General features: G+C 44.7%; 3 long non-coding RNA genes across 6 annotated transcripts in view; 1 reads left to right on the top strand and 2 right to left on the bottom strand.

The window, feature by feature from the left end:
- Positions 1-26,247, top strand: part of LOC138720323 (uncharacterized) — a 43,298-nt gene that overhangs the window by 4,371 nt on the left and 12,680 nt on the right. For both annotated transcript variants that reach the window (XR_011337394.1, XR_011337393.1), the window contains exons 2-3: positions 1,197-1,301; positions 1,386-1,530. This is a non-coding gene — a long non-coding RNA (uncharacterized lncRNA). The remainder of the gene's footprint in view (positions 1-1,196; positions 1,302-1,385; positions 1,531-26,247) is intronic.
- On the bottom strand, positions 1,379-9,983 carry LOC138720321 (uncharacterized). Of its 3 annotated transcripts, none has more exons than XR_011337389.1 (3): positions 8,264-9,983; positions 7,071-7,177; positions 1,379-1,462 (listed from the first exon to the last, which is right to left on the bottom strand). It is a non-coding gene; the product is annotated as an uncharacterized lncRNA (long non-coding RNA). The 3 variants fall into 3 exon arrangements; XR_011337390.1 differs by lacking the exon at positions 1,379-1,462 and adding an exon at positions 4,022-4,132; XR_011337388.1 differs by lacking the exon at positions 1,379-1,462 and having other exon boundaries at positions 6,195-7,177; positions 8,264-8,613; positions 9,252-9,980.
- On the bottom strand, positions 23,817-25,661 carry LOC138719618 (uncharacterized). The gene is made up of 4 exons (XR_011337249.1): positions 25,621-25,661; positions 25,305-25,352; positions 24,393-25,180; positions 23,817-23,952 (listed from the first exon to the last, which is right to left on the bottom strand). It is a non-coding gene; the product is annotated as an uncharacterized lncRNA (long non-coding RNA).

The following is a 26,247-nucleotide window of genomic DNA, read 5'->3' as shown; positions in this document are numbered from 1 at the left end:
TCAGGCAGAAAGACTGTAACAAGCTCCCTTCCTTATGCAAAACCCCCTAATGCAATCATTGGCTTTCAGCATCCAAGAGAGGAAGAAGCATCTAAATTGCAGCAAGGGCATCAGATGTCAGCAGAATGTTCTGAGAAGGAGGCAGTGGGCTGGGTTACCTAGGGAGCCTTTGGCACCTTCAGCGTGAGAAGCCTGTGAGAGATTTGGCTCCAGGCTCTGGCACAGGAGGGAGCACCCAGAGCCCACCTGGGCTGCTCTTATAGTGCCTGGTTGGACTTCGCACCAGTTTGGGGAAAAACGCAACATACAGGACAAAGACAAGATCAGTGCCATCAGCTTGTGATGATGTGCCATTTGCTACTCTTGAACAAAGCTAGTAATGTGAAAATGTGAAATCTGCAGTAATTAATTAGATAATGGGAAATCAATCATGCTAATGAGCATGTAAGTGTTTGCAGACTCTAACTATAGCTGCATGGATGGAATTGATTTAGTGGATGCTTTTTTCAGGGATTGTGGATGGGAGGCTGCATAAGTCTGGCCAGCAATGATTGAATGTGGTGTTTCACCAGCTGAATCTTCAAACTGAACGCTGGTTTTGGTCCTTAGCTTGAGGCACTGAATTCCAGCAAAAGGGAAGACCTTTGCTCAACAACTCCAAAACACTTCTGTGATGATGTGGAGGGGAGAAGGAATGGCCTCCAAAAGGCACAACTCGCTGGCAGCAACGTTGCATGCAAAAAAAAAATCACTTAGGCTGCTCTGTCTGTTTGGGGACTAAAACCTAAGATGCTGTAGCATGTAGTGGTTAGAACCCAGCCTTACAGGACCCACACAACACTGTGTTTGCTAAATGCGGTGGCTGCAAACTGCAAAAGTTACAAAGGGCAATCTTCATCCTTAAGCAGATGTTTACCATGCAAGTGTCATGTGGGGTGCCATGTCCTTTGTGTTGATGTGTGATTTTAGGATTGGGAGAAATTTCAGTAACGAGGTGGAAGAAACTGGGGTCCAAATGAAGAATTTTACTTACTTAGCTTATTTGTCTTAACTTCCAGCTTTCCACAGGTCTATTTTTTTTGTTTGCTTTGTACTTGGCTCTGTGTCTCTGATGCTGTCTGTCCTATTTTTGTTTGCCTTCCTTTGTTTTCAATGGTTTCATGCTGGTTCCATTCGTCTCCTTTTGTGTGACACAGATTCTCTACCTAAGCCACGTCCAAGGTGTTGGACTCCCTGCAGTTACGGCACAGACTCGATGCTGAGGAAATGACTTCCTGCTTCGCTGACAGTGTCTGCATTGTGTAAGTGAGTGTATGTTTTACTAGCCCACAGAAAAGTAGTTTCAGGCCATTACTTAATGGATTCTCCTTTTTCTACTTTGTTAGGACGCTGGCACCTCTACTTCATCGTTGCTGGTCTCTTGGTATTTACCGGAGACCAAGATCCCACTAGTCTAGATGATCTGCACACAGTGAGAGAGCTGTTTTTAATGTGAAGACCTTACAGTCAACACAGAGAAAATAGACAAAGGTAGGAGAAAGTTGTTATGAATAAACCTTCCCTATGCAGAGGGAAGCAGAAACACAGAGAAGTCCCCATCTCTTATTGCCAGGGGTAATGAAGTACCTGTGATGTCTTGGACACCTCAAATCTAGTTTAGGGCTTTCACCATGAAATGATCCTCTATCCTCCATCCTGTAAGACAAGGATGGATTTTCACTTTTGCCTCCAATACGGGTGAGCTAAGGCTGGTGGGAGGTGGATCCATATCAAGTGACTGCCATGACAGCAGTAGGACAGGGCATTTCACCACTTACACACGTGGGAAAGTCTAAGCCATGCTAAGTCATTCTGTCACCTCTCTGTTTTGAATGAAATGATGAGGGTTGTTTAGAAGTGTTATGTTTATGGGCAGTTACCCGGGGGTAAGAAGATTAGTAGAAGTATATTCCTATGTATATAAAGATGGCTGTAACATTCAGAGGTGCACTGATGAGACTTAAAGCTTTAACTTCTAATAAACATCCGTTTGGAGTTTGAATACACCCTGATCTACAGCTATTAGGGATTGTAATTAACATCCAAACTCCTGTGAACTCAGAAAGTCCCAGAAGGCAAGTAAACTCCAATTGCAGAGCAATACTACTGCTCACTTCTATCATAAACTATTCTGTGAATGTGAATGAATGAAGGCTGACAAAACCCATACAAAAGGTAACTTTTGTCGAGACTCAGGTAGCTGGGACCTGTGCCAAAGGAGGCTGGGGCAGGAGCTTGTCATGGCCTTGTGAAAAGCAGCACAGATCTTGCACCCAGGGGGAAAGAGTTGGCCCTACTGTGTGGGTCAACAATGGGGGAATAGGTTGTGCTTTGTGAGCAACAAAACCCCTGGGAGATGGCAGGTTCTTGGTTCCCCCAAACTTATTCCACTGTGACTGGCCAGGGACTATGCTTTAAGTCTGTCTTGACATCAGGTAGAAAACCCCTGTCTTAGGACTCATTCCTCTATTTACAGGCTTGCCTTTGCTTCTCAAATTAAGATATATAATGTACACTAGACAGGCAGTATGATGGCTTAATGAAGGAGAGGTTGGAAATAATACCTCAGCATGACTTCTGCTTTCATTATCTGTGCTTTTGACATCTAATCAAACACAGTAAACTACTGAAAACACACACATCTGGGGTCTTCCTAGAGAATGTTTATTTTTTAAAGCTTTGCTTACCTGTAGAGTCTACTATTAATTGCATGATGCTTTTTGCCACTTAGGCACTATGCTTAATCAGATTTGTAAATTAATTCTCTTCTGGGATTTCTCTTTGTGTGTTCAGAAAGCATAAAAAGTATTCATGACATGCTTTAAAACACACTCTGGTTACATCAGTCATCTTCTCAGCATAATAGTTTTATGCAGAACACTTTAGGTTAAAAAAACCACCACACTTCCTTTAATCCAGTTTTCTTTCCCCCACTTTTGATCCCTAGAGTTATGTTGCATGTTAGTAAACAGCTATGTGACACACAAAGGCTGTACTTGTGATTTTTTTTTTTTTTTTTTTCTGGAGGAAAAGAGCTACTGTTTACATCTTGAAATATCTATTATTACTTTTTATGTTATATTCAACTGAAAACATTTTCATACGGGAACTTCGCCTTCTTCTGGCAGCTGGAAGGCTGGTTACAAAAATGAGTGCTGCTGAATCCTGGCACGCTTTGTGCCTGTTTGCCGTTTGCGCAGCTATCCCAGCCCAGCGGCAGGGGTGGGGCTGGATGGAAAGGGGCAGCTCGGATGGGGAGAACCAGTCTCTCCCTCAGTGCTGCCTGCACCTTGATGGATGGACCATCCCTCACACCCACCATGCCCCTTCCTTGTCACAGCTGGCTGAAACACCCACTCGTCAACAAAATGCTTCTGTGGCAAACATTGCAACGTAGGAAGGGATTTGAATGGTAGAAAATGTCAACAACATTGGTGAGGAAGAGAAGGTGCTCGGCAAGCACTGCAATGTCCGTTGATAGGCAAGACGGGAGGACTGCCCTGACCGTTGAACCACAGCACGAGAGCTACAGTGACAACAGGCTGCAGCACATCACCTTGGCTGCGAGGGGTACTTTCCAGAAGTCCCAAACTAATGTAACTGCAGTCTTCTCTTCATGCCAGTGGGAGCTAGGGGAAATCTCTGCTCATGATACTGCAAACTCACCCTTGTACTCCCTAGGCAGACTTATCCACACCCTCTGCATCCCCCAGCACACACACACATACACACTCTCACACACACATACACGCATCCCCCATCTCTCAGGCCCTTTGTGTTTCACAGGAAACGAGTAGATAAACCACAGCTCCCAATTTCCTAATTATGCAAGAAAGTAGAAACTCCTAAACCTTCAGAAGCTCAAAAATGCTGAAGTTGTTGAAAAAAAAACAAAGAAGACCTGAAACCAAATGGGGATTTCACACCACCCATGTTGGGATCTGATAGACATAACAAAGGTGTGTGGGGCACTCACAGCACACTTAAGTGTGTTTGCTAGAAGAGGACAGCAGCGCATGGTAGAGACAGCCCCATCTTTAAGGAAGGACACAGTAGTAGGAAACTATTTTGTCTGATGGAGCAATCCGTGATCCTGAAAAGAGAAAACGTTCTGTTGTGACAGAGGAACTTGCTCAGATCAGCAGGGAGGAACCTGACTCCAGCACAGGTCTCCAGCAGGAACTTGGGGATTTCTAGCCTTGTTTTTGCTCAGATCACTTCTCTCTCAGCCTCCTTCTTTCCCTGGATCTGTGAGTGTGTCAGAGCTGTAGGATAACCAGTTCCTCCAGGACTTCACACAGTCCGCACCAGTGCAGGCATGTGCAGCTGCAATAAATGCACGCAATGGAGCCCGAGCAAGAAGCCAGAGGCCCACGCTGTTGCTGCCCTCCTTCCGCGTGCCACAGTCACTGCCCGTCCACTGCCTTCACTGTGCCTGCCAGGGCAAGCGTTTGTGTTCCTGGCATGCCTGGAGGGGCTGAGCTGCTGCTCCTTCCTCTACTCCCTGGTTTCACATGTTCACTCCCAAATCTTCTCCTTCTTGCCAGTTGGTTCATCACACATGATTTAACCCCTTCCAAATTTTCCTGTATTTGATAACAATTTTGGGAAATGGGAAAGGCATCCAAAGAAGTGCACCTGAAAGGTGGGGTGGGCTGGTGGCAAGTGGAGCCTGTTGGAGAGTCTCTCTCCCCACTGCCGCTAGCAGGCAATGCTGCGGCTCATAGTACCAATACTTATGGGGACTGTTTTTTCCCCAGTTCCCGTATCACAACAGCCTGTACGTGTCTAGCTTCTCTCTTTCTCTTTCCTCGCTCAGGCATCTGTATTTTTTACTTTCCCTTGAGGGACAGCAGAGTGACGTGGAGGAAGGAGGGTTCCCCAATTCTGGTGAGTTCTGGGAATGAGTGCCATAATTTTTGGCCAGATGCCAAGACGTCCATGTCATTCACAGGCACAACTCGCACTAGTTTCCTTAGCAGCTTCTTTGTTTGCTGGCACATCATCAAGGTCACAGGGAGAGGCTCGTCAGGCTTTGTCGGCCAGCCTTGCAGGCAGCTTTGAATTTTGGGACCAAATCATGAACCATAGAGAATTGACTGACAGAAGAGCATGGACAGGACTTTCTCTTTGCAGGCTGTGCTGCTGCCTTCACATCAAACCGCTCATGTCCTGTAGGTTAATATTGTTTCCCCTGAGGAAAACTGTGCTAAAATGCTGGTTTGAAAGGCAGGACTGTCATGAAGAGCTGAGCACCTTCCTCATGAGAAGTGTCCTTGACCTACGAAAGCACAGTGAGCTGGAGCAGCTGCAGGTCTGGCAGAGCTGTGCTGTCTGCAGGGCAGCTGCACCAGTTTGTCCTGGATGGGGGCCTGCTGCCCACCCCATCCCCGTTCTGCCTCAGCCTCCTCTCTGTTCCCACACAGGGAGCAGAGCATGCGGGTGGTGTCTCTGTGGCTTTCCAGTCCTCTTTATCCAAGAGGATGTTTGTTTCCTCCAAAGGAAAGCACAGTCGGATGTCATGCTACAGGAAAAATAAAACAGATCTACAAGGGGACCAAACGAGTCTCTTTTACAATTCTATGGAGAGATTTCATCAGAGCTGAACTTGGCTCATCAAACCAAACTCTGATTTTGACCACCACTAGTGGACAAGCTCAGGGGACTAACACAGGGAGAGGAAAATGCTCAGTTTGTTCGTGACATGTGTCATTTGAAGCAGTCCCAGCTGGACTAAGCATTCATTACCCTGTATTGAAAATGGAGTGCTGTCACACCACACAGCGCTCTGGGGATGGAAAAATATGATATGAATGGTAGGGATGCTGCACACCCTTAGTGACCTGCTGTTGAATGGTGCCACGTGGTACCACTGCACGATACTTGTCTGGCACATTTGTCGCTCTGATGAAACTTTGTTCCTCCAACACGCCACACGTGCTGAAGTGGCACAGGTTGTCCTGTATGATGCCGAAAATCAGAAATTCATGGTGGTATTAGCTAGATCAGGAAAGTAGGATTTTAGGTGGGGAGGGAATCTTACCATCCCCTCCTACTGGTGGCCTTGGGACTGATTTGGAGAATCACATACCAAAGCATCTCGACTCCACTGGGCTCCCGAATCTTCACTTGCTGTTGCTTGATCTGTATCTATTATGGAATGGCTAATAGTGCCTCTTTCAGCCTGAGATTATCCTATTTCCTTTTGATTTCCTCTTATGACATCACGAACATTTTTGACCATGTACAATTTTTTTTCAGTTGAGGTGTTTCTCATAACAAAAGGCTTTCTAAGTATGCTTACCACTTTCCCTTATTGGGGATATTCATTCAGCAGTTACCTTTGCCAAAGATGATGTAGTGCAAGCAGGTGTTACAGCCCTGCATTCAGCTGTATGGAAAATGCATTTAATTTCTAACAGCAATCCTGCTGTTTCAGTAGAAGGCTACCCCATGCAGAGATAGGCTGGTTAGATCAAACTATACTAATTGCAGAGTGATTTGAAAATCTGTTCCACTTGCAAACAGAATGAATCCAATGCTTTGTAACACTGAATTAACAAAGGTCACATTTCATAAATATTACAGAGTAATTTTCATAGATCATGCAGCAGTCTAGTTAATGATTAGAGCAATGAAATCCTGACTTAAATCCATGATGAATAAGGGACATATTTTTACAGCTTCTTTTATTATTGTCATAGGAATCTTAACCAAAGGCAGCATAAATTTTTAGAGTCCAACATACCTTAAAATCTAGCACATCCAACTATACCTGGTATTCTCAATGACTTTTGGATTAGAAACTAGGGAATTTAAGATGTTTTAGAGTATCAGTCAGTTTCTCAATGGAAAATAAGCGTGTTGGTTTCAATCCAGTTCTACTGGATTCTGCAGGGAAGAAACCAGCCTCAATAACTGGTAAGGATTAGAACTCAGGCTAAGCAGGGGTGCAATTCTCCCCCTTACTCCAGCTGCTGGATCAGGGCAGAAAACCATAGTAAAGATCTAGTTCTGCTCCTAGGACTGACCCAAGAGACTGGCATCTCTCCTGTGACTGGGTTCAGCATTGTTTCTTAGATGGAAAGGTGTTTGAGCTACCTGAGCAGTAATCTTGCTGAAGTCTATGGGATTAGCTCTGTAGGGAGGCAGGAGTGTACATATTATATGCGAGAGAGGGCAGTGGAAGAAATCCTGGAATTGCTCAGGGCATAAAAACAGAAATCTTGGGCCCATGTGCATTCAGAGGACTTAAAACCAGAGAATGTAATTTTCCAGGATTTAATTAGTCATGTTTTGTATCCGATAGCTGCACACACATAGACAACTTAAATTTCTCAGTAGGGTTTTACCTGCTGTAAGCCATTTATGTCTGAATTTGGGCTAGAAAATCATGGTGGAACAACTGTCATCAAACAGTGCTGAACGGTGTAGCACTTGGGAATCAGCAAAATTCCAGCAGGCATTTTATAGTTCCTTCATCCAGAAGAAATCCCAGGGGATGAAAAGTTACTTGTGTCACTCTGTAATGCGTTATTGAGAGGAATGAAATGTTAAACTCATTGTGGAACATGCAGTGATGTCCAGGTGCTTGGATGAAGGGCTGGAACCAGTTACATCTCCATCTGGGAAAGCTGCTTGACAAAATGAAATGTGAATTGTCCACACAGTGATGCCTTTCGGACATTTCAGGTTTTAATTTTCATTTTTTAGGTTAGGTGCTCGTACCTAAAACCGTAACAGTATAATTCCTTGAAAATCTAGTGCAGCTCAAATGGGGGGAAATAAAATAACCCCAAAACAACCAAACATTCATGCAAGTAGCAGCTCAGCTAAACATAGAACAACCCAAACTGTGAAAAATGTTCCAGATTAGTGTCAACACCAGAGTCAGAAGGAACCTAGAAGGCTTTTCCACAGCCAGGCACGAAGGGACCCCAGCAGGCAGTGGTTTGCAGGGTTGCTGCTCCCCGGAGAGCTCTCCCTGCCTGCAGGCAGCACTTTCTTCAGCCCTGCCTCCATCCCATGTGGAATGGGCTGAAAAATAACTGCAGGTTTCTTGTCAGAGGAGACACACAGCACAGCCAGTTCTTCCATTGACAAATGAGCAAAAGAAAACAAAATATCACACTATCATTTAAAAAATAGCTTCAGTAAAAATACCACATGGAGTGGTTTCATTGAGCAGAGATTGGCGACTGATTAGGGAGGGTTATCAGCGTACCTGGTGCTGGATAAAACCCGATCCCGCTGCAAGGCATTCTCACTCAATCAGACAGATTGTGGGTTTGTAATGAATGCCTGAGAAACTCTAGAAGTTTTCTGATAACACAGGAGTTTGAAACAAAAGGTTTCTGCTCCTCACCTGCAATGCAACTTTAGAAAAGCTCCATGTGTTCTGTTGCTTCAAAGTGGCATTCTTGGAGTTTGGTGAGACAGGGCAGTTAGGAGGCAGCACAAAAGGCTGTGGGTGTTATCCCTTTCTCATACCTGTTGCCTGTTCATTCCAAGGGTGAGCTGGGTTGGTCCGCTGCCAAAGTGGGGTGAGCAACCCTGTGCAAGGGTGTTCCCATCCTGTAAATTCAAAGTGAAAGCATTGGTTAAGGCTAGGCACTGCTGTAAAGTTCAGCCTAGGTTTGGAGACTTCCATAAGTGATGTTTGTGCCTTGTAACCATGCTCTGAAGTAATATATTTGGATCACGGACTTTTGCATGTCATTTTGGGAAGCTGGTCCATTGAGCATTCTTACAGAGTCACCAGTGTCATTTTTAAAGCACAGCATATATGTGCAATGCTTTTCCAATGGCAGAGCTCAGTTTGCGCTACCCAAAATTTAGGAATGTTGCAACTTTTAACATTCCTTCTGGAATGTTAAAGCATTTTATTCTGCTTATACAATGACTCCAAGTGTTAAAATGAAGGTGTTTTTCTTGCTTTGTTTATTATATAGTACTTAGAGCATCATTTAATTTGCAGCTGTTATTTAGATCTATTTGCATTATTCCAATTGTTTCATCAAATAAGGGAATTAGTAATCACTAGCTGAAGAAAATCAAGTAATGATGGACCAAACCCCACTGATTTGTTTAAGGGACTTTTGAATGTATTTCAAGACAAAAGAAGAAATGGATTGAAAGAGAGCAAGGGCACCTCCTGAGCTCTCCTTGGATGGTGTCATTTGTTAGTTCACTGCAGTTCCCTCAAGACCTACATTGACCCATTGCTCATCTAAAACTTCAGAGCTGGAGACACTGCTGAAATCCAGAGGTGTGAAGCACTGCCAATACTTAAGAAAAAACAAGTACATTAGAAGTAAAACAACTGGACAAGTAGCTTTGCTAGGTCAATTGTCATTCTCATGACCCTAAGATTAAAGATCTTTCCTGTTTTTGTGTAGTATATCCTGACTGCTTTTTACATGTGACTGCATTGACACAGCACATCACAATGAAAATATGTGTGAAGAACATAAGAAGTATAAGAAGAGACAGATAATACAGTGACATTCCCTGAAGCAGGGAAACTCCAAGCTGGGGCTGCCCTTGCAGCCGGCACCTACCCACAACTGAATGGGTCCTCTGATGGTTGGATCACATCACGTGCAGTGTGCTTGGAAGGACAGAGCTACTGCCTCCATGCTTGGAATTCGGAACATGGGCTCTGCAGGCTTGCCGAAGCTTCACGAAGTGGCCACTTCACTGGGCAACACCCCAACAGCACGGTCCTGCCGGGCATCACGTGGCGCTCCCTGCTCCTGCAGTACCGCTGCATACAGTTGTGTCATGCGGCAGGTAGCCCTGTTTTGAGTCTCCTTTGCAGGGTTGCACATCTGCATGGGATAATCTTGCACCTCTCCTTTCCCCTGTCTTTGCCCCATCCTCGGGGTCTCACCCATGCAGGTCTCCCAGCACTCCTGCTCTCCTAGGCTTTCTTCAAAACGCTCCCTTGGGCGATTCTTAAATCTCCTGAGGGAGCTGCATTTCAGACATTTCCCTTCCTGTGCAAAGCTCTTTCCCTGGTGGGATCCACAAGGGTCATTTCTGAGGGCAGCGACAGATCCGTCACACCACTGGCTTTCCCGCTGTCCTGCCTTGAGGCCAATTCAACACTAGGGGGTTATTTGGGACTGGCTCTTCACCAAAGCAGCAAGTTACTGTCCTTTAAACTGAGGGCCCAGCAAGCGGCATCTAAGAACTTTCACTCCCAGATCTGTTGCTGTTTCCAGGCACCACCCAGAAGGGAAACCAGCTGCCCCAGCTCACCCAGTAAACCATGAACAGCAAAGGTGGGAAGCTAAAACTCCCACAGCATGGCCTGTTGCCACATCTACTCATCCTGGACCAGTGACTCCAATCATTTCTCTGCTGAGATCCCCTGCAGGAAGGATAACGCTTTATGCATGTTGTCAAAATACATTTCAGCATTAACAGGATACTTTCTGCTCCGAGCGGAGCAGGATACATACCAAGCCTTAAGCTGTTCCAGGCTTCACAGACTAGCAGACAGCAAAATACATGTGGCTGCACTGGGACATGTTGTTTTCAAATCCCTGTGTGATAGCACCAAGTGGCATAAATCAGAATTACCTGTCACAAATTGTATCCCTCCATGGCCATTTCTTCATCCAGGCTGAGCATCAGCTTAGACTCTCTGAGCCAGTGGTTTCATTAGAAAGAAGGCAAAGAAGTAGCAGTGTGTGAGATGGAATGGGGAGATGATAAGAAAGCACTGATGCTTGAAAGGAAAGTTTAAATGCATCCCAGTAGAAAGCTGGACTAAGGTTGTATTGGGCCAGAAACATGAGAGGCTTTCGTGTTCCCTGTGAGCCCAGAACTGGCTCTGAGAGCTGCTTTCTTTGGCTTTGCTTATAGAGGCAACATTTTCGCTTTTCTACTTGCAGAAGTGAAGGACTCTGCCCTTATGTGCACCTTCTGCAGAGCCAGGGTGTCCAGTCTTCCTCTAGAACTGCCTGCAGAACTTAAAGCAGCTTTCAGTTAAAGCTCAGATCATCCCCAGGGAACCTGTGGAGCGAGGCCAGCAGCACATCCTCCTGAAGCCGGCAACATCTGTGCTGCTAAATGCTTCAGATTCCTCTTGGACACCAATCCAGACTTTAAGACTTACTGGAGTCATGACACGGAGCTCACTTTGTATAAGATATTTTCCCCTGGGAACTCTTCTGACTAGCAACAAGTCAAGTCAAAACCTCAGTCCAGATCACAGCTCTGCATCCAAGACATATCCTGACCAGTCTCGACAGCCTGCAGAGTCATGACCTGGGGTCTCTGCCTGCTCTGGAGACTTGCCTTTGACTTGATATCCCAGGCATTGAGCTATTGCCACATGTGGTATTTGAAGGCATTTTTACTAGTTTATCTCCACAGCTCAGGCTTCCGGAGTGGTTCTGTCCTCGCTGAAACACCCTGCCTGCCTTGGTTTAAGTAACTTATTGCAAGACATGTCTCACCAGGGTTTTCTTAAAACATAGGTAACTGTTGGTTTCTTTTCATCCTCCAGTTGGGGTGAAGTCAACATGCCCGTTCTCCTTCAGTATGTGAGGGGGTTAGCAGTGAAAAGCACCGTGGCTTGGACTTATTAATGTTGAGCAGCTTCTAGGCACTCTGCTATGAAAACTAAACAACCCTGTCCACATTCTATGGGTCTAGTGAGTATTTCCTGTAAATGAAGTTGAGGTATTAAGAATAGATTTTAAAGAGTTCAGCCTACTGAGCACAGGGTTGTTGAAAAATCAAGCCAAAAGCAATTTATCCATGAACCTGAGGTTCAGCAGCTGCTACCCCATCTTGTTTCTCTAGCACTTGGGTGTCAGAGGCCAAGACCAGCCTTGCTTCTGGAAGGAAGAAGCTTAGCTGGACTTGAGCATACAGCAATCAAGACAACAACTTCATCAATTTATTATATTCTTCCTGCCTCAATCCTCATTAACTTGTTCCCACACTTTTTGGCAGCCTCTAATCCCATTTTTGATTTCCCCCTCAGACTGATGTTCTTCTTCTGTACAGAGATAAGCTTGTGTAGGAGAGGCTTAGGTAAAAAAAAAAAAGAAAACCGAACATACAAGGTCTATATTTTAAGAATTATCAAAATAAATTCTGTCATCACTTATTTCTTAGGACAAGAATTCATTTGTATACGTCAAAAACAAAAGAAACCCCTGAATTTCTGAGTTTTTCCTTTCTATGAACATAGTTATTAAAAAGAAGGTACCATCTGCTTCTGATGACAGCTGCACCCAGGCAGTCTTGCCACCTGCCCCAGAGTATGTCCTGGGGCTGGTTGGCTTCGCTCATTGCTGCTAGTGTCATTGTGCAGAGTTATGGGAAGATGCAACAATGTAAAGTTTTTCAAATCCAGATTTCAAAAGGAAATAGGGGACGTGTCTCTTCAGACTGCTGGGGGAAAGAATGAAAAATAAATTGTTCTGTTGACATGCAGTTGCTGGCTATTAATTCCTTAGAGGATTTTGTATTGCTTCCAAGGCAAATATAAGGTTAACTGTTGTACTCATGGAGTAGTATGGGATACAGATCTAGAGATTCTTGTAAAACAGATGTTATTTATTTAGCCAATGCAGAGTAAATCTACTTACAGATGTGATTCTGTGTTGTATATTCACTGTGATGTGTGGTTGCCCAGCAGTCCCCTACCATAACATAAGAAGGCACGGAACCTGCCTCCCTGGGCCAAGCCCCAAGATCCCAGACAAAGATGGGTACCCCGTACACCCATCCCTGCTTGAGCAGGTGCCCTGTGAAGGCATCAGCCCTTTTGGTACAGCTGCTTGTAAATGTGGGCAGGTGAGTTGGACAAAAAGCAACCTGGCTTCAAGAAGGTGAGTGGAAAACAGGTCTCAGTGGCCTGAAACCTCCCCGGTGATCCACCCAGCTGCAGGGGCTGTGCTGTGCTAGCCAGTGGGGGTGATAGGAAGAAATGCTGCTGCTATAAGAATGCTGCTATTTTGTAAAAGCATTTTCAGGACTTTCTAGTGCCAGATATCCAGACGTGCTAATGCAAAATGCATTAGTCCAAGCAGCAGGAGCTCCGGGGCTGCTGGCGCCATCGAGTTCCACTCATTTCATCTTTATTATAAATACTGCATTGTCGTCTCATTCTTTTCTCTCATCCTCTCTTTAGAAAAGAATTATAAGGCTCTAGTTGACTGGGCCCTTTGACTTGGTACAGTTGTTAAACCACAGGCAGTAAATACCTCTTTCAATTGTTTAAGGCGGATGTATTTATTTCATTGGAACAACTGAATGAAATCTGTACAAGCTAAAGAATCCCTTCTTTTCACGACAGCTCCAGTTTTCTACCTCAGACCTGAATGCATGAAACTCCTCCTAAACCTTCCACGTGAAATCAGCCCACCTTCAGACTGGCTCCTGCTTTTAGCATAGTTTTTAGGGGCTCAAGAAGTATTTCAGCCTCAAAAGACTTACCTCCTACTTGCCAATAGTGATCTTTCACCAGGCAGATCTCAGCTGACAAATGTTAATTGTTATGCAAACTATCCAGAAGATGAGCTCTTCTTCCAGAACTGAAGGACAGCCACCTCCCAGATGAAACAAGGCAGCTGTTCAAACAGTGCAGGGCTGCCCTGCCCCGGCTGCCAGAGCAGGGGAAGAGCTGAGAGGTGTGAGCAGAGCTGGAGCCGTGCCATGCCACCATGGTTAATAACCCCTGCTTTTGTGGAGGAAATATCCACAACACAACTCAAGAACTTCAGCTGACTCCATGCCATCAGGAAACTGATGATATGTTTCAGTGAAAATCAGATATAAGAACTGCATCCTTGGGCTCATACAGTGGGATGCTCCCTCCTGCTACTGAAGAAAATGAATTTTGGTCCTTGAGGCAGGATCAGGGTGGGAGAGCCGTGCCCAGAGGGTTTGAGAGGGACCAGGGATGCTGAAAATGCTGGGCTGTGGCTTCCACTGGAATCCCTGAGGAAGCAAGGAGCTGTCTTTCCTTGGTTGGGAAAGGCAGAATTCCTGCTCAATGGCCATGCTCTTAATTCCACCATAGGCAACAGATGAAGGGAAACTTGTACATGCTATAAGCTCATTTTTCCTTCCAGTCTTGTTTAACCACTGCTCCTTCCCTCCTCAGCTGCTCTTAGTGCAGGGCTGTTCTGCCCAGTGCAGGCTCTTTGGGTTCACTACGAAGCATGGGAGTCGCCCCAGAAAGACAGAGGGACTCAACCACAGCTGCTTGTAAAAAACAACCTGGTGGGGCCAGTGGGAATTCATACAAATGGCAAGTCTTGCTCTTCGCCTGCACTTGTCCAGCCCTCGATGAGCACAGCCTTGGCAAGAAGAAGGTGGCTCAGAGGTTCAGAACAGCTCCAGGAGAGCAAGCTCCCACATTCTGCTCTCACACCAAGTCTGTTCAACCAGGCTGGCTGCAGACAAAATTTACATTTCAAGCGCTGTGTGAGACTTGTGTTCAGCCCACTAGTGGGTGTTGCCAAATTCTATCTGTATCAGCCATATAATTGCTCTTCTGGCGTAAAACACACCTTTCTGGCCATCAGAGAACATGGAAAAATGTGTCTTTCCTGAGGGTATTTATGATAATTTGAAGGGATTGCTGTGCTTCCTGATAAAAACATGGAGAACTGTCTACTTTGGTATGTGGCTGGGCTGAATTTCTGAACTCTCTGCTTAACCAGGGCTCCCTACCACCCTGTAATTCTTGTAACGAATTTCAAGGGGTTTCATTTTCTTTGTATGGTTTTGGTTTTGTCAAGCCCCCTGCCCCATTTTTAAGATAATTTTGTGTTACAACAGCAAGGAAATTCGGGATTGGGGTATTTTTTTAAATGAAATGCTTTATCTCACCTGTACCTGCATAGTCTTCAGCTGTGTAGGACTTAATAGGTTTGGCCCAGTGCATTTTGAGGTGAAAATCTATAGAAAGGGAGAATGGAAGAAGGACTATTATTTGAACATTCAGACTATGAGGAAGCTTTCACTGATTCTAAGGTCTAGTATTTCTTACTCTCTTTAATAGCAAAAGTTTCATTGATTTCAGTGGCAGCAGGGCTGCAGTCTATTTAAAAGGGGAAAAAAATGGCATTTGACTCAACAAATCTGTTCCAACATCACATCTCCTTCTCTGCTTTTGCATCACTTCCCAATATCTGGCTAAGCAGAACAGCGATGTGCTATCTCCATGCTCCACTTTCCCCTTCAACAGCTTTGTCTGGCAACTTATTTGACACAATATGTTAAAAGTCCTTCCCCAAAGGTCCATAAAGGCACGGATTCAGTTTCCAGGGAAGGCCACTGATGCCTCTCAGCAAGGGCACTTGGCTCGGCTCACAGTGTCCGTGGTTGTTTTCATCTGAGACTGAGCTGATAAGGGGATTTTCTTTCAAGTGGAAAAGCATAAACCATATTTATATGCAGATAATTTCCCATTTGCTGGGTTTAGCGAAACAGGCTGAATTTCTGGCCTGTCTCTCCAGTGCTTCCCAACCGCATGAAACACATTCAGAATTGTCCTGGTGGGAGATGTTTTGCCAGGAGCTGGGGAGGTGTCACAGTACAGCTGGTTGTGGAAGGCAGGGGTGGAAGGACACAACCGGCCTTATTTACTCTGCTTTTTCTAGAAAGAGTTAATATGGACCACAGCACCTGCTTAGCATGTGTTTATTCCAGGTGCTGGTGCCGGTGACCCATCATTTTACTTGAGCTAACTGTATATATTTTGATCAAAAATATTAAAAGATAAACCCTCGAAGTGTAGCTGATGTCCTCTGACATTAGCTTCAAGACTTAGTGAGCTTGCAGAGTACAGGCAAGCAGGACCATGCTCAGCTAAGGAGTGGGAGAGACTGAATTACATGTGTAGTAGAGGAAGGATTTACTGAAAAAGCTGGTAGAAGATTCTCAAACTATTCATGCCCAGGAGGAGGATAATATCAAACAAGGAGTACTTCATGTTCATCTGTGAAACCTAGCCCATTCCTCCCTGCATGGGTTTCTAGAAGATGAGACCCTAGTTCACAGCAAACTGGTAATTATAGTTTTCTCTATATCATTTTACAGTTACAAAGCACCTCGGGATTCTACCCTGCAGGAGTTCTTTATGTTTATTATATTATCGGGGTGTTTTATCTTGCATTCAGTTTAGTGACTGCCAAGGGAGTATGCTATTAAGGTTTAAAGATTAAGCCTTTCTTTAAATGTATATTCCCCTAATGTCATACATCTGGTTTTGTTTAAAAGTAATGTTACTTGTTTTAGAAATCCTTTGTTTAATGGGTCCTTTATTACAGACCCATCTAGGTCTCAGCTTTAGACCTTAACAGCAGCTCCACCTGAGCCAATGGCTTTTGAATATCTGGGCTTATCCAGTTTCACCCTCCTGGGAACATGTGTGTGGTGGATCAATGTACAAGGAGGTTTTGCAGAGGAGCTTCTTAAAGTCACCTTTAATTTTGCACCTGTGTTCAAACAATAAAAACGTCTCTGAAAAACTATAAACACCAGGATGCCTTTCCCTTTCTGGAATTACTTACTGCTTCTTGAGTCCTTTGAGGTCTGACCAATGTCTTTCAAGAAACGGCACATAGCTCTGGCCCACCTGTCTCTGCTCGGTCTTCTGATTCTAGACAAAGTCTTTCCTTTGTAGGAGGCTGTCTGTCCCTTCTGCAGAAGAATCTGATCTCTTTTAAATCTCTCAGTTTTTGAGATTTTCTGTTCTTTTATTCTAGTAGAAGAGATACATGAAAAGCCAAGCACTCCGAGTGCTGATGGCCCTTGTTGCCTTGAGTTGGAGTTGAGATCTTCTGCTGTGAAGTGGGCATTAATCAGCACTGAAAATTAAAGTTAATAGAAGCAGAGTTTAAAATTCAAATTAAGTTTATGCAGACAGAGGCAGGTCCCCCAGGCCGTGTGTGTGTGTGTGTGTACGTGTATATAAACACAGACCTAGCTACTTATGTATGTTTGCATTTATACACACACACAAACAAACATGAATGAAAAAGAAATATCTATATGCTGCTTCCCAGCAAGAAAGGTAAGCATCAGTATAGAAAGTAATATCAGAAAAAATCCAGTTACCATCACAGAGGATACCTTTTTCCTAGTCCTGCCCACTAGAACTCTACCACCCTAACTGGGCAAAGCTCACATCACCTCAGAATTTAAATGGTGCAAAATAGCAACACTTTTTTTTCAGCTTCAGGGAACCTTTCTGCTCTAGTTTCTCAGCTTGAGAACATGCTAAACTGCCAGTGGACTCCTGTACCTTGTGCAACCATGCAAATCACTGTCTGGTTTTCTCATGCCCAGCTCAAAATGCAGCTTCCATCTTTTTCCTACTTAACCGTATCCTGGTGTGAGACAATATAGTACTGAGAAACACTTCATACCACAATAGTAGTAACACAAATCTTTTCTTTTATCATTAAGTAGAATGAATCCCTGAGGACTCAAGATAACTCCACAGAAACCTATATATGCAAAAAGAGAGGCTGGTTATGGTAAGCAAGGTTAGAGATGCATGTATAATCAAAATGCACATTCACACAATGGTGGAGATTTGGGTGAGGGACCTTCACCTCTTGCCTGTACCAGAGACAAAGGGATAGTATCCATCACCATTTATGAGATCTCAGGATGGATTTAAAAACATCAATGCTCTATCTAGTCTAGGATGCACATGGATCCTGACTGAGCCACAGCAGAGGCTGAAGTCTTTCACCTTTAACACATAAGATCATCAGCTGAAAGTCAAGTCCCAGGTAAATGTTTCTTGTCCCATTCTGCTACTGGTAAAAAGTCTCTTTACAGAGAGGAGCAGGCATGTCCTAGTGGTGAGAGCTGCCCCGCATGAAATCCGTGAGAAGCTGGAGACAAGCCTGGACCAGAGCTCTGCACAGGGAGAGCAGCAAAGGGAATCCCACAGGGCTCTTTGAAATAGGCAATGGACATCCCAGTAAAAAGACCAAAGTGGCCACATTCAGGCAAACAGACCAAACACAGGAGCAGAAACAGGTCCAGTCACAGCCTTTAATCCACTTCTTCTTAAAGGCAGCAAGTTCTACTTTTCTGCATTGACATCTGCAGTAAATGGTTTCTTTCCAAATGTCTTCAGACCAAGAAATGAGCCTACGAGATGCCGGTGCTTATCTTCCATGAGAGGCAGATCAGTCAGGTTGTCAGTTAAAGGCACTTGCTGAAGGTGAGCTGTGGTTAAATTAATCTAATAGGAAAGCTCCATAGGTCAACAGCTTCCTGCCAGGGATGGGAGACTGTCACAGCACATTGCTTTTTAGTATTGCACATGATGATAACGCTGTCTGTCATCACCTGGAGGCAATGTCCCTGGATATGCTAATGACACCTTTGCCTGCAGCCTGCATGGTGCTGTGGTTCATCATGTTTGAGCTGAAGGTTTGTTTCTGTAATGGCCAAAAATCTTGTGCAACTGAAAGGCCCACGTGAACTCATCATACCAGCACCTCGGATGGCTTTCTCCATGCTTGAGAAGCATCTGCTTGTCATACATCGGAAAAGCAACTGTCTCACACACACAAGAGGACACAAGGATGGACCATTCTGTAGACAGTTCTGTGTGGAACAAAGATTATGAGTGCAGAAGATGCAGTCTAGCGTGGGGCGTTACCAAGATGCAACCTGCTGGACATTCTCACAGAGGTCAGCAGGATTTGGCAGCAGCTGCTGTCTAAGCCTCCAGGGACAAGTAGGTCCTGCATGCTCTGTAGTCAGCTCCCACTGCAAAAGCACCAGCCATGGATTTAGAGTTGCTCCAAGGACCACACAGATTGAAGAGGTGGACTGATCATTCACAGTGAAGTCCTGCCCTCTGAAGCAGAGGTGGCCCAGCATGACAGATGGCCTGAGTTCGTTAGCCAGATATCCAAATGAGGAGGAATAAGGATTTCCTATTATCTCTGGTAAACTAGAAAGATAGAAATATAACCTGGTCAGAAGTGACAGTGCAGGCACACTCGCATGCAAAGTGACACTTGAAGGTAGAACCCATTCTGCCAGCCGTGAGCAAGTAAGAAGACGACCCACATCCAACAGGTGAATCTGGGGGAAGAGCCAGCCTTGTCCCACAGAGTTCATAGGACATAATTTGAGATTACAGGAAATACAAAAAGACACTATCGTACACAATGTGGAAGAAATGAAATTTCACACAAGTTACTTCAAAATATCGGGAGAAGGGATGGAATAATCCCAATGCTCAGCAATACACTCTGCTGGCCAATTCCCTCAGATGATGTTTTATTGCCTAATACAATGTTTAAAACATTATATTATTAGCTGATGTTCTTTAGCCAATCAGTTCACATCTGGTTTTTTTCTAAAAATCCTTCCTATTTATCCTCCCAGAGACTTCTAAGCAGAAGTAGATGTTTTCAGAGATACAAAAGGAATTCTGAATTAGTTTGGGGTTTTCTTGAGACGAAGAGGAATTTGAGGGCAAACACAGTTTATATATATTCACCAAAGCCTTTATTTTTTAATATGGATACCAGACATGAATGTGGAAAAACAATGCAGGTTTCTCTTGTGACCAGAAAGGTAGCTTTTATCCATAAAATATCTCAAAACAATTACAATCCAAGTAATGGAAAATAACCCTCTAATAGGAGACAATTGGCTTGTCACTATTCAGACAAATACTGGTTATGCAAAAGCTTTTCTTATTTTAAAATGGCAATGTGGGACATTTAGGAATGGTCTCAAGAGCTTTTATTCCATCTCTGCAGAAATATAAAAATGACACTGTGTTGCAGCAATGGGTCAACCCCTCCAACAGCACAGTGGCTGTGTAGAAGAGCTGCCAGACATCGTAGATATTTTACATCATGCAAATTCTTGTTACTGTTCTCCTTCAGTTTAGGGATAATCTGAGATGTATGTTTCTTGCCATTTAAAACCAAGAGAAAAACCACAACAGTGTTTTCCGTGTAAGCCAAAATCTTTCACATGTGCCAACTGTCAAAGCAGACAAAAGAGCTTTGATCATAGTCAGACACCATAACTAGCTACTTGTTTTAATTACAGAAAGTTTTAGCTATTATTATATGACAGGCTGGCACATTCAGCACATGACATAATTTTATGAAAGCTTTTCATTTCTCTCAGCACAGCTCCAGCCCTAGGCTATTCCACTCACCGCAGAAGCATCGGTTTGAACAAACCCAGGGAGATATCTCAGACCATGACCTACAACAATCCGATCACCCACCGATGCCGCTCCCAGCCTGGGTGGGAGACTATCACACTGCCCCGGCTGGGGCAGAGCCGCCAACTGCCCACAGATCATGCGTTTTCTTCATTCTTGTAACTTGTAATATGTATTTGAAACAATCCTGAATCTATGGGTTTTGGGGGTCATACTGCATATTGCTTCTACTTGAAGTTTGCCTTCTATCTGTAGCGCACTAGCTGTTTTGAGTGGCTGATGACCTAACCCCTAAAAGATTGGGGTTTTCCTGCCTGGATCACTGTCAGACCACCAGAAAGAAAAAGCTGTGGCACAGATCAGCCCAAATATTCTCACAGGTATTCCTGGGCTACTACGTGTTTTCATCTCTCTTAGCAATACTTTCATTTTGGCAAAGCTTTCTGTGAACAAACTCACAAAAGCACTGATGAAGAGCAAATCAAAGGGAGCATGGCAGTCGTCAAAAAGGCTCTGTGATTTCTGTTTGAACAAATGCTTATGAGGGCTCATTTTCTCATAGCTGTGGAGCCCTAATCCTCATCTATTCAGCACATTAGAGAAAAATACCAAATTACATCCCCTATCGCTGCATCTAATTTAAAATGAAATCAAATAAGCATAGTAAAGAGAACAAACACAAATAATTGGTGACAATGATAACATAGGAACTGAGCTGAAAGAATGTCTTTCCAGTGGAAAACACTGGAAAGCAGTGTCAGAGTTGTTGATTAATTTAACAGTCATTAAAACATCTTATTAACTCAAGTGCCAATTGTGTGCTTGGCAGGAATAACAGCAGAGCCAACCACGCACGTACATCGAAACTGCTAAAATTTGAAGAAATTCTGTGGCTTAATATTTTAGTACTTTTATAACTTGCTTTTATAACATGTTTTACTGGCTCAGGTAGCCTTACCTACCTCCTTTGTGCCTGTTCTGAAGATGCCATGATCTGAGGCACACAAACTTGACTGTCCTTAAAAAATATAAGTTTGTTTGCAGTCTTTTTGCCTGAGGTCTTCCAGATCTGGCTGAAACATGTGCCTCATAGCAGTGCCTGAATTTATAGGCTGAAAGGTGCAAACTGCTGAGCTTAGAGAAGCCTGAGTGCTGCGAGTGCTGATGTGATGGGCACCGAGGAAGGCAAGGTGATCACTGAGGGAACAACTGCTCCATCTGTTCCAGTAAAGGACCTAGGACCATGCTGGCCACCACCTTCCCAGGACTGGTGTTTGGTTTCCAGGAGGCCAGATGATTTTTTCCTTCTTATGCATGGACATCTACAGGGTTTTTTTGAGAGAAATGGATGAAGCCATGAATTACAGCCAGGCTATAGCCAGCCTCACTGACCTAAGGCTTCTGAACTTGTTTGTGGCTTCAACATGTGCTCCGATACGCTGGGGGAGTCTTTGCTGTTATTGCAGTATCTGCAGTGACTCTGGCGTCCTCCAGATCAGCTGCAATATCAATAGCTTTACACAAAGCTGCCTTGAGCCTGTAGTTGGGAGACCCTGAAAGATTGTTTAGCTCTAGCTTAAAAGCTGCTAAACTGCCCTTGATGATTTCTTTGCAGCTCCATGGGCCAGCAAGCATGAGTGGCCAGGGCAGGGGTGGAAGCTGCACCTGAGAATTTTTAGGCTGGTGTGCTTGCACAGGTACCCAGTAAAGGTTATAAAGCACTTCAAGTGGTCAAATCCACTGGGAACCTAGTTCAGAGGAGGGAGGGAGGTTCTGCTGCATGTATCACCTTCCCCAGCCACCTAGAAATGACCAGCCACCAAACAACTAGTGCTTATTAATAAACTTGCTTAAGGAAATTGGCCGGAGTCTTACTTTTCATTGTGCTGAATGAATGGAGCTAAATATAATCCAGAGCTCATTTTGCTGGATAACAATGTGAGAGAAACTTCCTGTTCTAGCAGAAATCCCTGAATTTAGAAGTAGGAGTTTCTCTAGGCTGAGTGAAATTCTTCAGATCTCAAGAAGCATTAAAGGTCACTCTCTAAACTCCTCTCTTCTCCTGAATAAAGGTATTCTTTTAATATTCTGCATGAAGGGTAATGTAGTGTCTTTATTAGAACCCAGCTGGAAGCACAAGATGTTTTAATCAATGAGTACTCAGAAACAAAGGTACTTCTTGGCTTAAGACACAAATTCAGTAATTATTTTTTCAGCTGAACTGGAATAAAGACATTATTTAAACATGTACCTGTCATCTCACACTGCTCCTGGCTTGCTGTTGGATATCAGTTTCTCAGAAGCACCGTGGCAGCTCCTTATGCAAAAGGAAAAGAATATAACTAATTCCTTGCATGACTTCATTTGGGATTATGTCTCCTTACATCCCCTTCTCTCGTGTGCTGTGTCAGGAGAGGGCTTCAGGTGCTAACAAAGCCAGTGGTGGGTGGATGAGCGCGCACTGGTCTTTGCAAAGATGCCTGCTTGTGTTGCAGATTTGCAAAAACAAAGGGCTTCAGTGTTTGATTTTTTGCTCAGTGTTAAACGAGCCACAGGCCGGCTGGGCAGCAGGAGAGAGGGGAACACAGGAGAACTGGGAGCTCAGCAGCAGCACTGCTGCCAGCGCTGGGACTAGGGAGATTCAGTGATGTAAAAATATTTCAGTCCTGCCAGGTTGATCTCCTTCATTTTGCCATTGGTTACAATATCAAGCTACCAGCCTTTTTGATGAGTTCTCCAGGAACAGCTTTGATACCCCTGTGCTGCCAGTGCAAGCAACCTCCTTGCAAAGAGTTTTGCTCTAGGAGAAAATCAAGGACCCAGTCCACAACTCCTTTTAGCTGTGCAGAGGCAAAATCTGGTCTTTTCCCCTTGTGACAGTGCCATGCATGGTGGGCCTGAACCCAGTAGTGCCAATAAATCCTGACTGTTCATAAGCTCAGAAGGTTCCTGTGGGTGCAGCTGCGAGATGGTGTTGGGTTGCATTCAAGCCTCACTGGGCTGCAGCAAGTGCTGTTAGTGGTGTTCAAGGAAGTTAGGAGAACCGCAGTTGTTGTGGGTAGAGCAGACACTTAATGCCTAATGGGTGGTGGAAGGTTTAGGAGGCTGCAAAAGCCAAAGTAAGAAGCTTTAGCAGAATGTGGTGAGGTCCTGGGTGGAGCTGGCTTGGTCCTGCTTGGCTCCATACATATTAGGGCCAAGGCGCTGGGACAAAGGGTACATGCAAGATGAAGGCAGAAGCTGGTGGAGTGTAAATGGAGTTACATGTTGGAGGTGAAGAGGAGAGAGGGCAGGAGACTGTGACATTGGAGTAGGAGTGAGAGGAGGTGGAAGGCAAAAGTCATGCTGGGTACCTGATGGGCATCTGCTGGTGATCTATTAGGTGTCTGCTGGGAGTCCACGCGCTTGCTGTGCTCTTGTGCCATGGCTGCAGGAATTGCTTAGACAGATAACTGGGTCTGCAAGATTTTACCATGTGCGCAAAACCCTATTTGCTAATCTTTTGCTCCTGAAGGGCTGCAGGTGTATACAGGTGACAGACAGATCAATTTACCCTTCCCTAGCTACATCTGGGGCATTGCTGATCTTTTCAAGGCCACACTGTGAAGGAGCACATCAGTTAGAAGAGAAATCTTCAGTAGCCCCCAGCCCAAGGTGGTTGCATGTACCTGAGCAGTACATGAAGGTACAGACTGTGGCCTTCACTGAACCTAAACCTGCAACAGAAACTCAGTATTACCAGTTGCTCCTGCAACTACAGTGAACTAAATACTTAGAAGCAGCTTTGAAAAGTTGTATGTGTGCTCTCTACATCACCTGTCCACCAAATGATCTCTGGCCTCTCAACTTGGAGCATTACCACGCGGTAATTTCCCTCACTGTCCCATGGATGTGGTTCTCTGCAGGGGACCCTCCACACAATGTGGCCCTCAGGAGCTCCTAGCATAGAACACTGGGTGTTTTTCAGGGGGTGGGGCACACTATGGGGCTATCTCTGTCTGCAGGATGATGAACAGGTGGGATGGCACTTAGGTTGTCACCTCGGATTGAGGCTGAGATGCTCCTGGCACAGCCAGAATCCTTGAGTATGGAGACTTGGGCTCAAGAAAGACAGAATATGCTTCTGTCCACGGATAACTGAGATGGCTTTTCATACCTCAGATGGGCCCTGCAGAAACTGCCAAGCTGCAAGGAGCAGCTGAGGGACACGGGAGCAGATTTCATGCTCTCGCCCTGTGCTTTGATGCTTTCGGCTAATGAGTTAATCAGCTGCTTGTTGTTGTGCCTGATGGGAAAATAACAACAAACACAACCAGAGGATGAACTGAAGAGAGCAAACGTTTTCTGGAATGTGTTCCTTTGACTGCAACATCAAAGATCACATTAAGATTTTTGTAGAAGGTTATTTCTCTGTATTTCTTTAGCTCTGAAATTATCAGTAGTATCAAACCCCGTTTGCAGGAAGACCTTCTGAGGAGGAGTATGCTGCTGAAAGGGCAGAGATGCTAAATATTTCATGAAGGGCATGCACAGACTAACATGCAGTTCTCAAAACATCCTCATTAAAATGCTTTAATTAACATTGGTTCAAGTACTAACGGATGTGGATCTTCATGTGTCTCAGATATATCAGGGGTGCTGGGCACCACTCAGGTCCCCACAAGACCATCCCCATAAGATGTATCTCAAGCCCTCTCACAATCCCATTTTAACATGGGATGAGTTTCCCCATCTCAAAGGGCCAAGAGACATTTTTTTACCCACCACACACCAGCCCAGTAACCATTTTTGCAAAGTAAACAAAGTCAAAAGTGTACAGGGAGCAGCAGAGGTATCTTTTCCCTTTCAAACTCTGTAGTTTCAGTTCCCAAACGCCATATTCCCATACAGCCTCCTGCTCCCGCACAGGCAATGGGTGTGCTCCTCTGTCCTTGTCTGCTGTGTCTGATTTTTGGAGAGAGGAACAAGAAGAGAGCTTCAGACCAAGTCAGATGACAGAAAAGCAGGGGCAGAACTCTATCTGCACAAGGTCACTTTTAAAACGGAAAAAAAAAAAGATGCCTCTTACCCAAAAGAGACGGGATGCCTCACGTTTTCTGAAGAACTGGGCTGATACCTAAAAAAGAGACGTAAGGAAAGGTGAGTGGAAAAATATTCCCTGTGTTTATTATTCCTTTAGTTCAGGAAGGGGTTCGGGTCTCTCTGAGGCTCCAAGGCAAGGGCTGACCACCCTCAGCGGCTGTGGGATACCTGGTGCGCCCCGTCCCCACCGAGGCTGCTCGCTCCTGTCCAGGAGCTCCAGCCCACCCTGATTTCTGTGTCCCTGGGCAAGGTCAAGGACTAAATCACAGAATCACAGAACAACCAGGTTGGAAGAGACCCACCGGATCATCGAGTCCAACCGTTAAATGACCAATTTCAGTCTTGAAACAGTGGCAGCCTGCGAGGAAGTGCCTTTTGCCACCGGTTGCTTTATCTGCAAAGAGATAAGAGTAAGGGTTTGCTCGCCGGGCAGTGATCTGCTGCCCTTCCCAACCACTGCTGCCGCCCTCCAGCAAAGCTGCAGAGAAGCTGCTCGGGAGCTCATTTTGCACAGTCCTTTTTCTGTGATTATTAACCCAGACTGGAGTCACGTTCCCAGCAACTTCCTCTGGGCAGCACTGACGTGGCAGCAAACCATGAAGAATCAGGCTCGCCTGCTGAGCGAGTGGCTGGAGAACAGCATCCCAGCGCTCAGACCAGCTTGCACTTCAACCTGCAATAGATATGGATCTCCGTTCCAGAGAAAATACATTTTAATTATGCAAACTCTATGCGCATTTTAAAAATATAAGGAAAGAAAAACAGGACCTTGTCTTATCTTTTTGTGAAATCATTGTTCGGTTTGAAATATGTGGATAATTAACAACATTATCATGCAAATTTAAGTGGATTGAGCTGGGTGAATTAAAGTGACTTCACCTACCTCACCATAAAAATTGCAAAACGGAGCTGTCGCAATGAAGCTCTGA

This window comes from Phaenicophaeus curvirostris, chromosome 4 (genome assembly GCF_032191515.1).
Source record: "Phaenicophaeus curvirostris isolate KB17595 chromosome 4, BPBGC_Pcur_1.0, whole genome shotgun sequence".
Classification (NCBI taxonomy): domain Eukaryota; kingdom Metazoa; phylum Chordata; class Aves; order Cuculiformes; family Cuculidae; genus Phaenicophaeus; species Phaenicophaeus curvirostris.
Note: the sequence above shows the minus strand (reverse complement) of the source record. Positions and strands in the feature narration are given on the sequence as shown.